Below are 15,390 nucleotides of genomic sequence, written 5' to 3' on the forward strand. Positions count from 1 at the left end.
CCTCCCTGGCAGCGGCCCCAGGGACACTGGCGCGGGGTGCGAAGACCCCTGCAGGCCTCCCCTAGGCCAGCCTCCCCGTGTGCCCAGCGGCAGGGAATGTACAGATTTCTCCAGGGGCTGCAGGAGCAGCTGGGCTGTGGGGGACAGGTGTCCCGTGGCGCTGTGGGGACGAGGACGGCAGCGCTGGGGACGGATCCTAACATGTCCTGACCCCGCCTGTGCTCTTCGTCTTGTGCCTCTGAAATGGGTAATTCTTGTATCGGACGCTTTATCCGTTTCCTTTGTCCTCTGTCTTTGCACTTAACCCCGAATGGGCAGCTTGACAGAGAGGTTTCGAGTTCTCGGTGCGCTTGCATCCGGACACGCGCTGCTTTATGGAGCAGCCCTGAGTGGGTCAGAATATCCCAACTGAACGTGGGCGCTGGATTTAAACAGTTGTCATCGGCCCGCCTGTGCCTCTTAGGGACTCCGTATGGCTAAGTGGGGTGTTGGCTGTCAAGAAAATAAATGGGAGAGTAGAGGGGGCTGTCCTGGGTGTGTTGGTGAGGCGTCGGCTCTCAGGCCCTCTAACTCCTGTTTGTCCTCATTTTGGAAAGGAGGAAGCTGGGCTGGGAAGCCCAAGGGCTCGAGGCCATAGCTTATGGCTTAGGAAGACCAGCGGGCATAGCCAAGGGGCCTTTAGAACCGCTGAGGAAGAGGGGACTTAGCTTCCTTCAGTGACCTCTTTGCCACTTAGACCTTGAGGAAGGGCCCACGAGGAAAGCCTGAATTTGGAAGGACAGAGTGGGAGGAGCCCCTCAAAAATGCAGTAGATAATTAATGTAGTTAATTATTGATATTAATCTAACAAAATAAGAAAATTTCATTGATAATGATTTCAGATTCCATATGGCAATCTAAAATTTCTTTAAAAAACTGCCATTCGTTGGGTTTTGGTGTAGTATCAAACGCTCTTCATTTTCTTCTTTGCTGCCTACTCTTGAATTGATTGAGTTAAAATCTATTTGTATACTCCCCCTCTCCTTATATGAAAGTTACATGCTGTATTTTATTTCACTCTTTTCCCTTAAAAACGTGAGTGTGCATTATTAAAGGGCTAGAGTTAAGTGATACTTTAGTGACACATCTCTATGGCTCTCAGTTAAAGGGCTTCTGTTTGACAATCCCTACTATCTGTTCCTGGATTTAAATACTTTATATAATGAATAATGGAAGCGCACCATTAAAAAAGCTATACTGTGCTTTGTTTGTTAATTTCCAAGTTAATCCAATAGTTTAATTTTTTGGTATCATCATAATCAATATGAAAGCCTAAAAATCTAGCTATAAGGTCTTTTCTAGAGAGATTTCAACACTACTCTTAGATTGTTTATTTTTTTAGATGAAATATAATATACTTTTAGAGAGCTCAACAATAGTATGTTTTACTATTTGTGGTTCATTGCAAACAGGCCACCTGCCATAGCCCCTCCCTGTCCACACCCTATGTAAGACGACTTTGTCACTCCTCCCGTTAACAAGTGAAGTGCATTAGCCCTCCCCGTGAATCTGCATTGTCTTTTCTTTAGTCAACAGCATGCAGTGGAAGGGATAGCATGATAGTTTTAAACCTGGGCTTCACAAGGTCTTTCATGTTTCAGCTCTTTGGACCTCGGCCCAAGTCCCACATATACAAATCAGAGCCAAACTACTGGAGTTCATTCAAATCACTAGGAGATGAAATGAGTTGTCACCTTGTCTGAGTCTGTCCTAGACCCTCCAGCCCCCAGCCAACCTGTGAACTGACCACAGATACATGAGGGAGCCCAGGCAAGAAAAGAAGAGCCACCCAGCTGAGCCCAGTCCAAATTACAAAACCAGAGACACTCTTGTGCTAAACAATGAGTAGTTGTTTTTTTTAGCCACTAAGTTTTGGGGCAGTGTGTCACGTCCTCATGCTTGCTTGCTTTCATCATTGTGGCCTGAATTTTAAAAATTCATAAATGTGAAATAATCCCCATATCTCTTCCATTTAAATAACAAAAGATACACATGCAGAAAATCACACTTCTCTGTATTAGAAATTGCAATGCATTTCTCCATAATGAAGTATTATCCTAGAAAGTTGACAAAGCCCTCATCCATCCCATCTCAATTACAAATTTGTCCCCTTTCCTTCAAATAAATTGTTTTGGACCATAAAAATGGAAACTGCATTCTGCAAATGTATTTTGAATCATACTATGTTCATAGCCAGTTTTTGAGAGTCTAGCTGAGAAATTTTGTGACATTGCAAATCAATATCAAAAAAGGTCCAGAAATAACAAATTCTATGACTCTGAATTATGAAAGATGATCTGATTATTACTATAAGTTGAAAAACAGATGGAAAAGAAATGTAAAAGACCCCAAAGTGATACATCATTGGTTTCATAGGGAAAAAAAATATATATATATATATATATTCTCAGTGTTTTGGTGTTTCAATTTTTTTGGTTGGGTTTGGGGTTTTTTTGTTTTGTTCGTTTGTTTGTTTGTTTAGATAGAGTCTTGTTCTGTTGCCCAGGCTGGAGTGCAGTAGTGTGATCTCAGTTCACTGCAATCTCTGCCTCCTGGGTTCAAATGATTCTCCTGCCTCAGCCTCCCGAGTAGCTAGGATTACAGGTGTCTGCCACCACCTCCAGCTAATTTTTGTATTTTTAGTAGAGATGGGGTTTTACCATGTTGGCCAGGCTGGTCTTGAACTTCTGACCTCAAATGATCCTTCAGCCTTGGCCTCCCAAAATGCTGGGATTACAGGCAAGAGCCACATTGTATGGATTTCAAATTTCCAGAAATTTACAATGTAGAACATTTGTTATCTATGTAACCACCTCTGATTTTTTTTTTCCCTGCTTACAGCATGTTTTTAAACAAAATGTACCTTACATCATTAATTTCAATGTATTTAAAGAGCTTAATGAAGTGGCATGTGAACACCACATTTCAAATCTGAACTTGGGCTGACAGGGTCTGGACTCACTCAATTTCATAATTTCCACTTCCTAAGAAATTGTCCTGTCCCCACTCTTTCTATAAGCACTTGCACACACAATTCCAGCAGCCGCATTAAAATATTACAACCTCATGTTTCCTTCAGAAAAGAGAATTGGCTTTAGTTTTGATGTCTTTTAAAACACCATCGTTTTGGCTGTTCTGTAAGTCTATTTATCATTTAAGCAATGAAATTTCCATCTCAGGAAAAGAAAGTGTCTATATTTTTTTCTGTCTCTCTGACTCATAGTTTCTCATGCTGAACTCTTTATGAACCAGAAAAGGGGACGCATGGCCAGTGTCTTTCCATGAAACATTCTCTGCTGATAGATGTTATTGCCAAGGCAGCTTTCAGAAGGCTAGGACTCATTGTCAATGCCAAGTGTGCAGTCATCCATCATTTGGAACCATTTCTACCTTGCTAGCGCACCCGCTTCTCTTCGGGGAAGTTCTATTGTTGGTAGAATGAGAAAACCCTCTTTGTTCTCCTGAAAAACTGGGATGTTTTTCAGAAAGGCCCAGGCGGGCGGGGCATGGTGGCTCATGCCTGGTATCCCAGCACTTTGGGAGGCTGAGGCAGGAGGATCACTTGAGCCCAGAAGTTCAAGAGCAGCCAGGGTAACATAGCAAGACTCTATCTCTACAAAAAAAAAAAAAAAAAAAAAAATTAAATTAGCCGGGTGTGGTGGTGCATGCCTGTGGTCACAGCTACTTGAGAGGCTAAGGCAGAAGGATCAATTCAGCCCAGAAGGTTGAGGCTGCAGTGAGCCATACTCATGCCACTGCATTCAAGCCTGGGTGACAAAGAGAGGACCTGTCTCAAAAAAAAAAAAAAAAAAATTGCTCAGGTGCATTGATGTTTAATAATGGAAGAAAAAGATTAACTCTTTTTTTTGTTTGTTTTGTTTTGAGACGGAGTCTCGCTCTGTCGCCCAGGCTGGAGTGCAGTGGGGCGATCTCGGCTCACTGCAAGCTCCGCCTCCCGGGTTCACGCCATTCTCCCGCCTCAGCCTCCGGAGTAGCTGGGACTACAGGCGCCTGCCACCATGCCCGGCTAATTTTTTGTATTTTTAGTAGAGATGGGGTTTCACCATGTTAGCCAGGATGATCTCCATCTCCTGACGTCGTGATCCACCCACCTCGGCCTCCCAAAGTGCTGGGATTACAGGCGTGAGCCACTGCGCCCGGCCATTAACTCTTAAAAGATTAAGCATATGTGGATTTTAAGTTTGCTGTGAGAAATAATTTACAACGTTAGACTTTCTCCCTTTAACAATAAATCATGTGTTAACTGCTCAAATTATGGTTTTTGACTTCTTTTCATGTCAAGATTAAACACCAGTGAATGAATACATTTGTTTCTCATAGCAAATAGTTGGAGTCTAATTATTGCCATATATTGTTATATGTCTGGTAAAGTATTCTGAGGGACAAACAGAAGAATCAGGTAATCAAAAGGCGAAATGATGTGTTAATTTTTTTAATACATGGCTCTGGAATGAGGGAAAACAGAACTTTAAAATGAAGAAGGATTCCTCCCTGAAGGAACTCTGGATCTAACTTCTTCCAGGCAGGGCATGGTGACTCACGCCTGTAATCCCAGCACTGGGAGGCTGAGGTTGGAGAAGCACTTAAGCCTGGGAGTTTGAGACCAGTCTGGACAACATAGAAAGACCCCACCTCTACAAAAAATAAAATAAAATAAAATAAGATAAGATAAAATAAAATAAAATAAATTAGCCAGGCATGGTAGCACAGTCTGCAGGCCCAGCTACTCAGGAGGCTAAGGCAGGAGGATCATTTGAGCCCAGGAGGTGGAGGCTGCAGTGAGCTGTGATTGCCCTGCTGCTCTCCAGCCTGAGCAACAGAGCAAGACCCTGTCTAAAAAAACACAAAAAAACTTCTCCCTCATAAGGGGCACATCTTTAAAGGTCAATATAGTGCAAGTATTTAACAAGTTGTTCTCAAGAAGTAGGAAAATGAGAAAATATCAAGGCCTTCTATTCATGCACTCTATCTAAATTTCTTTGAATGTCTTTTAAATTCAAAGAGAAAAATTATTGATCTATGAGTATACACTCATTCTATTTGGCAAAACAACCAAAATATTGTTGGAGATAATATTGTATTGCCTAGTTATGCTTCTCACCCAGTTATTTATGTACTACAGATATACAGTTGCTCAAATTTGTGGAATGAGAAAGCAAGCCAGGTGTACAGGCTAAAAAATGAAAATTTAATCATCAATTAAACATTCATAATTGGCTTTTTTCACTTAGTGACTTTTGATACTTTATAGATACAGCTTAATTTTGTCTTGTGTTGACTTCTTGTGCTATTTTCTCTGTAGAAAGTTTATGTGATCCTTGAACCTGAGTTATTATTTATTTATAAGTATATAACTTTATCTTCCCCAGGAGATCACCAATTCCAAAGGGCATTCATGTTATTTTCATAATAAAGAAAAAATAAAAATATTCTTAAAACTTTTGAATTTTTAGGGGGCCAGAAAAAAATTATACTACGCAGCTTAGACCTATGATCAACATATTTGTACATAAAAAAAGCAAGTCATTAATTCAGAATAATTCAAGCAAATTCAATACATAAAATACTCTTGGGCAATGAAAATAAAGAATGCTTTATTTATCCCCAAATAAAAACCAACGACAAACACAAAGGCATCTGATTCTCCAGCATGTTTTTATTGAAGGATTGAGTAAAGAAAATGAAGTGTCTTCATTTGCCATTTGGTAGTATGAGATGAAAAAAAGAATGCAGAAATATGTTTAAACTTCCTTTTTTTGAGACAGGGTCTTGCTCTATCGCTCTGTCTGGGGGGCAGTGGTACGATCATGGCTCACTTCAGCCTCAACCTCCTGGACTCAAGCAATCCTCCCATCTCAGCCTCCATGTAGTTGTAGCTGAGACTACAGGTGTGCACCACCACATGCAGCTAATTTTTTAAATGTTTTTTGTAGAGACAGGATCTCCCTATATTGCCCAGGCTGCTCTCGAGCTCCTGGGCTCAAGTCATCCTGCTGCTTCAGCCTCCCAGAGTGCTGGGATTAAGGGTGTGAGCCACTGCACCTGGCCCCAAAACTTTCATTTTAAAGACCTGTGTTTTCTGCACATAGAGCCGCAGAAACTATTAGTACTGGGGAGTACCAAGCATGATATTTAAGGGCAACACTGACTATTCTAAAATGCACGTGTTTTATTTAAGTCTGTGAAAGTACACAGATAAAGAATCTTACTCTTTCAAAGTAATCTCCTTAGAGCTATCCGTATACTTATAGGTGCTCTTCTTGATCGAACACAGTTGTGACTTCTGGAAACACTTTCAGAACCTAGAGTGTGTTCTTTCATGCCTGAGCTTCTTTCCACGAGACTGTTGCTTCACTAAATGCATTACTGAACATCTCCACAGATACAAATCGTCACCCTTTCCAAACTGATTTGGATTTTGGCAACATTTTGAGTGAGTTTTGTTTGTTTGTTTGGTTTGGTTTTTTAGGTACGGGGTCTCACACTGTCACCCAGGCTGGAGTGCAGCAGTGCAATCTTAGCTCACTGCAGCCCTGGACTCCCAGGCTCAAGGGATCCTCCCACCTCAGCCTCCTGAGTAGCTGGGACTACAGGCACACACCACCATATCTGGCTAATTTTAAAAAATTTTTTTGTAGAGATAGGATCTCACTATGTGGCCCAGGCTGGTCTTGAGCTCCTGGCCTAAAGCCATCCTCCTGCCTCAGCCTCCCAAAGTGCTGGGAGTACAGGCATGAGTCACCATGCCTGGACATGAGTGGCTGTTATACAAGATACAGTAAGTAAGATTTACGATGCTGTTAGGGAATTGAAAAATGATTTTCAAAAGATAATTTTTAACCAATGGATCAGAAAGAATAAGAAAATGAAGCTTTGACATTGTCCTTTTATATTCTTCCTCATAGCAACAGAAACTTCAGTTGACTATTTTCAAACTCCATCTGCATACTCTAAAAAGATATTCTCAAAAGGCAATGGAAAGGGTCAGTTGAATGACTTATATTTACACTTCACTAATCGATTGTTTGAGAAGACACTTGGCTAGGGCCAGCCAGGAAAGAAGAAATAGAGAAGACACTTAACCAGTTAACCCAATTGACAGGTGGCTTTGGGATGGTATACGGAGAGCCTTCTGTGTTTTAGAAAATTTGAGTTGTTCCAAGAACAGAATAACGGCTGATCTCTCAAATGATAAATGCGGATCCCCTGGCTAGTGGCAGAGGAGTGATTTGCCCATTAAATTGCTGAGGGCTATTGTTTGATTTAATACTGGCCAGGCAGAAAGAGGAAGTTTTCCTTGGAGTGGAGCAGGTCACCCCGTCTAAGGCTTGAAATCATTGGCTGTTGTTGCTGGTCAAAAAGCATAGGCCAAGCTGGGCAGTGGCTCACGCCTATAATCTCAGTAGTTTGGGAGGCTGAGGCAGGTGGATCACCTGAAGTCAGGAGTTTGAGACCAGTCTGGTCAACATGGTGAAACCCCATCTCTACTAAAAATACAAAACTAGCCAGGTATGGTGGCTCATGCCTGTAGTCCCAGCTATTCTGGAGACTGAGGCAGGAGGATTGCTTGAACCCAGGAGGTAGAGGTTGCAGTGAGCCGAGATCGTGCCACTGCACTCCAGCCTGGGCAACAGAATGAGACTTCATATCCAACAAAAATAATAATAATAAAATAAAATAAATAAATCTATAAGAATAAAAAAATTGAAAAAGAAAATGTGGTATATCTACACAGTGGACTACTATTCAGCCATAAAAATAAATGAAACCATGACTTTTGCAATAACATGGATGGAACTGAAGGCTATTATCTTAAGTAAAATAACTTAGAAAGTGAAATGCCAGACGTGCTCATTTGTAAGTGGGAGCTAAAGAATGCACACTCATGGATATAGAGAGTGGAAAAACAGACATTGGAGACTCCAAAGGGTGGGAGAGTGGGAGGGGGTGAGGGATGAGAATTTCTGTCATGAGTACAATGTGCATTATTCAGGTGATGGATACATTGAAAGCCCAGAAGGCAGTAGGTAATATATCGATAACAAAATTGCACCTGTACCTCTTAAACTTATACAAATTATTAAAAAGCATAATGATATATCTCTTGACCACTTAAGGAAGCGGAAATGTTAAAAAGTATCTGTATGAGTTATAAATTGCTTTGTCATAACATCCACAAACTTGAACACACCCACTTATTGAGAGACTGAATAAACAGTGGCCAGACTATCTATAAAACAATGCTTAACCTCAATAATAATGAGAAAAATGCAAATTTTTTAAAAAATTGCTTGCCAACAGATGGCAAAAATTAATAGTCTGGCTGCACCAAGTATTGGTATGAATAGAAAGCAGTCAAGTTCTCATATACATTTTTTTGGTGAGAATAAAATAGTCCCGCAACCACCTTGGAATCAGTGAGAATTTTCTAGTAAACTCGAACATGCTCATTCTCTAGGGCCTTGCAATTAAAAAAAAAAAAATGCCAAAGCCCATGAGCAAATATTCATACCCACGATGTCCATGACCAGAGAATACTGAAAACAACCTATGCACTCATCAACATTGGACTCGATGAATAAAATAGGGTAGATTCACACAATAAAACTGCAGTGAATATGAATAACCTCCATGTACATGTATCGACATGAATGCATTTCAAAATCATAATAGTGAGAGAACCAAGTCAGACAAAACTATATGCCCTGTGATACCATTTACATGAAGTTCAAAAACAGGCAAAACTAAACAATGTATTGTTGAGGGATATTTACATAGACAATAAAACAATACAAAAGATAGAATGACTGGACATCTCATTATTGGGTTGGCGTTTTTTGTTTTGTTTTTCAACCTGGGTAATGGATATTAATTTTATAAAGTATTCTTTAAACTCAATCCATTATATGTTTTATGCATGCTTCCCTATGTGTATGTACAAAGATAGACAAGGGGTGGGGGAGAGAGAGAGAGAGAAAGGCGTGGAGGGAGCAAGGAGGGGAGGGAGGGAGGAAGGAATGAAAAGGAGAGAGTGCAATAAGCAAAATCATGAAGGAGAGAGTATTGGAAATACCGAAGAAATAAATAACACGTAAAAAATAAAGAAAACGCGTGACTCCATTTCACAGGTCCTTTTATTTCTATGGGCTTTCTGGGTATTGCATGCAAATCTCCATGGTCTGCAAGCAATCACACATCACATGTGTGCTTTACACACATCACCATTCAGCCATTGCTGACTTTTCATTTGTCTGTCTGCCTGCTGTGTTCTTTAGTTTCGAAATCTCGTAATGGAAGACTCTATTCAATTTTGCATCCTCGGCACCTCGCATGGTGCCTGGCAAACAGAAGAATAAATATAATTAAATTTAAAAATGCATAAAAACTTTAAAAATGGACCAAAATAATGGGAGGAAATGTTGCCTTATTTTTAAACTCTAAATTAGTCCATGGGGAGTGTCCCACCCCACACCACCCACCGCACTCCCCACACACACTTATAATAGCCTCTCTTCAAGACACAATCTTAATTTATACATAACCAAACTAAAAGAAAACACAACTCTGAAAACGTGAAAAAACTATGCCCCCTCTTCTAGGTCTTATTATGTTCTTTTCAATGTTCAAACACAAATTGATTTGGCAACCCACGTTTTCTTAAAATTCCTAAGGGCGTTTATTTAACCGAACCACAATAGCATGCCACTTGCATATATTTGTATATTTGGATTCAGATAATGTTTTCCATTTACTTTTAAATGATCCCATATAATGTGCATTATTCAACTGTACCCCCACTGAATATAAATAATTTAATGTTCACATTTCTAATGCTTGCCAGCGGAAGCAATTTTTTCCCTCAAAATGTGTAAGACAGAGTAGGTTCTCATGCTTAATGCAAACAAAAATGGCCTGAAACTTTATTTTTCATTTTAGAAATATTATTTCAACATAGACAGAACATAAACTCAGTACTTAACAGAAAATTAATATAATTTTAATGTCCTGTTATGATGATTTCTATTCTCCATTGCTTTTGCACTTACGAAGAGTTTGGAATAGACTTTCCATAAAATGTAAGTTCTCAATTTGATCCTAAAAACTATTCAAAGAATCGACCAGCATTATATAATAGCACAGATGTGACAGTCCAATTTTTTAAAGTTACAAAAAGAGACCAGAAATCACTGAAAAGAGGCAAAAATAATACTATTTTAGTTTTAAATTGCTGATTTTTCTTTTTCTTTTTTGATTTAGACAAAGTTTCCCATTCCATAAATAGTTGATTTTTACTACAATTCAGGAAGAAAGCTAGTTCCAAAATTCCTGATCCTTAAAATAGCTATATTTTATGCTTAAACATTAACATACATTACTAAAAGTTACAAAGAGCTGGTTAACATATGAAATTCACAAATATAACCTTTCTGATTTTCTTCTTCTTTACCAAGAAATCCTCTTATGTCACCAAGTCAGCCCCATTGCTAAATGGAAACAGTGTAAGTATTTTTACATCTTCACCCACTATTCCTAGCTGACTCAAGACCTTGTTACTAAAATGCTTATTTAAGAGAAATATTTCTGGTTAGAAATGGTGTAATAAAGTCCATCTTGAACTCTCCTCTACTTGGAAATCATTTCAAAAAACACAATAAAGGTGAAAAACAGAAACACTGCCTTTCTCTTTATGAGAATAAGAGATAGAAGATATTCAGAATCACAAGCAGTAGAAGCCACACAAGGCTGTGGAAAGAGACAGAGAAAATAACCCTGGCTGCAAATTCTAATATCCAGGAAAAATCAGTTCTCCATGGAAGGAGAAACCAGAAGTCCAAGACAAATATTTCTTGTTGGCAATAATGAGGAAAGTGTGCTATAGACTCATGGTAAGAGCTCCTCTGCAACCAGTCTAAATTCAACATTTAGAGAAAATGGTGTTGAATGAGAAATCACAGAGACAGCCATATTTGTAGGAAGCACCTCATGACTGAGGCAAACCAAGGATGAAACACGAATGCAGGGTGCAGCTGCCTAGCTTTTTGGGCAAAACAAAAAGGTTAAAGATAGTACTGGGAATCCTATTCAGTGGAAGGAAGGAAGGAAGGAAAGAAAGAAGGAAGGAAGGAAGGAAGGAAAGAAAGAAAGGAGAGAGGAAGGGACGGAGGCAGGGAGGGAGGGAAGGAAAGGCATATATTGGAATGAAGTAAAATAGTTTTTATTCATAATGACATGATCTTGCATGTAGAAAATTCTCTAGCATCTGCAGAAAAGCTACCAGAATAATAAATGGATTTAGAAGGTCACAGAATACATGGCTTATTTTAAAAATTAAATTAGGCTGGGCTCGATGGCTCAAGCCTGTAATTCCAGCACTTTGGGAGGCCAAGGTGGGCAGATAATGAGGTCAGGAGATCAAGACCATCCTGGCTAACACGGTGAAACCCCATCTCTACTGAAAATACAAAATAATTAGCCGGGCATGGTGGTGGGCACCTGCAGTCCCAGCTACTCAGGATGCTGAGGCAGGAGAATGGCGTGAACCCGGGAAGCAGAGCTTGCAGTGAGCCGAGATTGCGCCACTGCACTCCAGCCTGGGCAACAGAGCAAGACTCCATCTCAAAAAAAAAAAAAAAAAATTAAATTATACCAGTAACAAAAAGTTGGAAAACAAATTATTTTAAATGTCATTTACAATAGCAAGTAGTACTGAGAGACAGATTTAGCAAATTTATGCAACACCTGAACACTGAAAGTTTTTAAATATATATGTTGATGAGAGAAATTTATGAAGACCAATACACAGAGAGATATATCATTTCTATTATTTGAAAGTATTGGCATTGTTAAGCTGATAATTTCCTCTTACTTGATCTACTGATTCAATGAAATGCCAATCAATGTTTCATTAGGATTTTTTTTATATTGACAAGCTAACTCCAAAATTTACCTGCAAATGCCAAGGACCTAGAATAGCAAAGTAATTTAGATAAAGAACAACAAAATTAGAGCACATATGCTTCTTAAGTTCAAGATTTACTAGAAGGCAACAGTATCAATGTCATGTGTCACAGGCAGTAGGACAGACAGGGAAAACAATGATATAAGATAGAACCACACATCCATGGTCAATTGACTCAATGTGGAAATAATAAGCTTTTCAAGAAATGGTGTAAGAATAACTGAGTATTCTTTTAGGAATTTAAAAAAAAACCCTTTTTTCACTATTTAGAAGGTTTTATCAAAATGTATCATAGACGTAAATGAAAAAGCTGAACTATTAAGCATCTAGGTGAAAACACATGAACAACTCTTCTTGAACTTGGTATAGAAAAGATTTTTCAGGGCTGGGCATGGTGGCTCATGCTTGTAATCCCAGCAATCTGGGAGGCCGAGGCAGGCAGATTACTTGAGGTCAGGAGTTTGAGAACAGCCTGGCCAACAATGATGAAACCCCATCTCTACAAAAAAATGCAAAAAAAAAAAAAAAAATTAGCCTGGCTTGGTGGCATGCACCTGTAATCCCAGCTCCTTGGGAGGCTGAGGCAGGAGAATTGCTTGAACCCAGGAGGTGGAGGTTGCAAAAAAAAAAAAAAAAGAAAAGAAAAGAAAAGAAAAGGTTGTTTAGATAGGACACAAAAAGCATGAATCATAATATTTTTAAAAATGGATGAAGTGGACTTTATCAAAATTCAAAATTATCTTTAAACAACATCATTAATAAAAGAAAAGATAAGCTGCATACTGGGAAAAAACATTACATAAAATATATATTCAGAATATATAAACAACTCAATTACAAAAGACAAGCAACTCAACAGACTACTGACAAAATATATGAACAAATACTTCACAGAAAAATAATACACACACACACACTCTCACACACACGGAGCCAATACGTATATAAACAAAAATACCATCATTATTAGTGATCAGAGCACTGCAAATTAAAGACACAATGAGATATCCCTACATGACCACGAGCATAAATAACATTTTCAAGCTTGACAATAACAAGCACTAAATATAAAGCAACTACAACCCTCCTACATTCTCAGGTGCAAAGTGAAACGACAACTTTTGAAAAACAGTGCAGCATATGAACCTAAACATGTAACCAAGAAAAAAAAAAATAGAAATAGCCTATAGACAAAGACGTGTCCACTGACACCATGCATTTTTATTCATAATAGCTCAGACAGGTAAATACCTCCATTGTAAAAATAAATAAATAAGCTATTCCACTGGGATTATGAAATTTTTTAAAAATTTGCACAGTCTCATTATCCCTGTGCATTTGATTTTCTCCTCTGGGAGCCTGCAGCATTTACCTTGGAAGTGCCCCAAGCAGGTGACTAAGCCAGTTTCACTCACCTTTGGTTGACCTCACCTGGAAATGAAGGGGAAATTGTATTTTTCTCACATTCTAAGCACACCTGGTTGACCTATGATGCAATAATAATTACATAGTTGGGTTCTCTGCACCAGATAGCTCCTTCCATTGCAAAAACATTGCCATTCATGCATTTTCACCCCTCAGCTAGACCTCACATGAAGGTCTAAGAAAGAACAGTAGATTGTGTCAAAAATCATTGATTTCTGAGTTGTTGTGTTTTTTTTTTTTTAAATGCTAGTGTTTGGTGCCATCTAGTGGGTTCAATTTACTATTTAAGCCACACAAAAAAATCACCATAACAGAGGGAAGAGAGAGGATCCTTTTAAAATAAATGAAATCAAGAATTGCTTTTCAAAAATAAGTGTGGGCCGGGCGTGGTGGCTCATGCCTGTAATCTTAGCACTTTGGGAGGCCGAGGCGGGTGGGTCACTTCAGGTCAGTAGTTCAGGAACAGCCTGGCCAACATGGTAAAACCCCGTATCTACTGAAAATACAAAAATTAGCCGGGATGTTGGCGGGCGCCTGTAGTCCCAGCTACTCAGGAGGCTGAGGCACGAGAATCGCTTGAACCCGGGAGGCGGAGGTTGGAGGGAGCCGAGATCACGCCACTGCACCCCAGCCTGGATGAGAGAGCGACACTCTGTCTCAAAAAATAAAAAACAAAAAACAAACAAAACAAAAAGTGTGGACTAGGGCTCAAAATTCTGATGCCTTTTTTTTTAAATAATTAAAATTAACTTTTGCTTGATGAATATGGGGGTGATATTCTTTTTTGAGGGTGATAAAAATGTTCAGGGAGATGGAGATGATGGTTGTACAATATTATGCATGCTGTGTACTAAATGCCACCGAATTCTATGCTTTGAAATAGTTAAATATATGTTAGAATAATAACATTCTAAGAAAACATGAATTTAAAGTGGGAGGCATGGTAGATAACATGACTGCCCACACATAATCTTTAAATCTGCCCAATATAGTCCAACATTGTTTCTTCAGATGGCTATACTTTATTTTACCTTGTATTTTATCTACTATGTCACTTTTTCCCCCACTTTCTCACCTCAGCTATTCAAACAGCCCCCTGCCCAGCCTTCTAGCACTCAATCCTATCTCCCGGGATAAACGGCATCCCTCCTAAGCCATCCAAGACATGGTGTCACTGCACTTCTGAATGTTCCTGGGTTTTCCCCAACTTTTCCCAATGGAAAAGCCCTGTAAGGGTCTCTATGGAAGTTTAGTAGGGTTAGGGGCTAGCACCAGCTGTCCCCACTGTTGTAAACCCTCTCATCCCTCTGGGTGGCAATTGGGGGGTGGGTGATGGTCTGTGGACCAACTGTGGGGAGCTACCCCTGGAGTGCAGAACCTACGGATGCAGAGAAGAGGTACCTCCTTCTTGTACAGAACGGGTGTGCAGGGATGCCTGAAATGGGGAGAGGGCAGAGTGCCGGGAAGGAAACCCAGCACTCTTATGGGTTACACCGTAGGGATGGCAGGGAAGGAGGTGGGAAAGATGATTTCAGCAGGGGACAGGAGTTAGTGGGGGAGGCTTGCACCCTTCCACGTTTCTGAGAGTGCACTCACACAGGCACATGCACTCACTCCCATGCACACACTCCCACTCATTCATGTACACACACTTGCATTCTCATGCCCTTTACACTTGCCCTTGCACACTAGCACACTCAGGTCCACACCCAATACACATACACAGTCATATACTGAAAAACACAGCCACACTCACACTCGTGCATCACAACCCTACACTTACACCATCACACGCACACTCATACACTTACATGTATGCACCCACATACACATGCATACTTTCACATGCTGTCATTCATAAACACTGACACACAGCCACACAATGTCACAGTACACACACTGTCACACTACACACACACTTTTACATGCTCTCACACTCATACCCA

At 39.8% G+C, this 15,390-nt stretch overlaps 1 protein-coding gene and 1 pseudogene across 1 annotated transcript in view; both read left to right on the top strand.

Annotated features, from left to right (window-relative positions):
• The window catches only part of ARSH (arylsulfatase family member H), a 299,298-nt gene that overhangs the window by 147,700 nt on the left and 136,208 nt on the right, over positions 1 to 15,390 (top strand). The gene's annotated exons all lie outside the window — the stretch shown is intronic.
• The window catches only part of LOC115932785 (zinc finger protein 839-like), a 59,462-nt pseudogene that overhangs the window by 820 nt on the left and 43,252 nt on the right, over positions 1 to 15,390 (top strand).

This window comes from Gorilla gorilla, chromosome X (assembly GCF_029281585.2).
Source record: "Gorilla gorilla gorilla isolate KB3781 chromosome X, NHGRI_mGorGor1-v2.1_pri, whole genome shotgun sequence".
Classification (NCBI taxonomy): domain Eukaryota; kingdom Metazoa; phylum Chordata; class Mammalia; order Primates; family Hominidae; genus Gorilla; species Gorilla gorilla.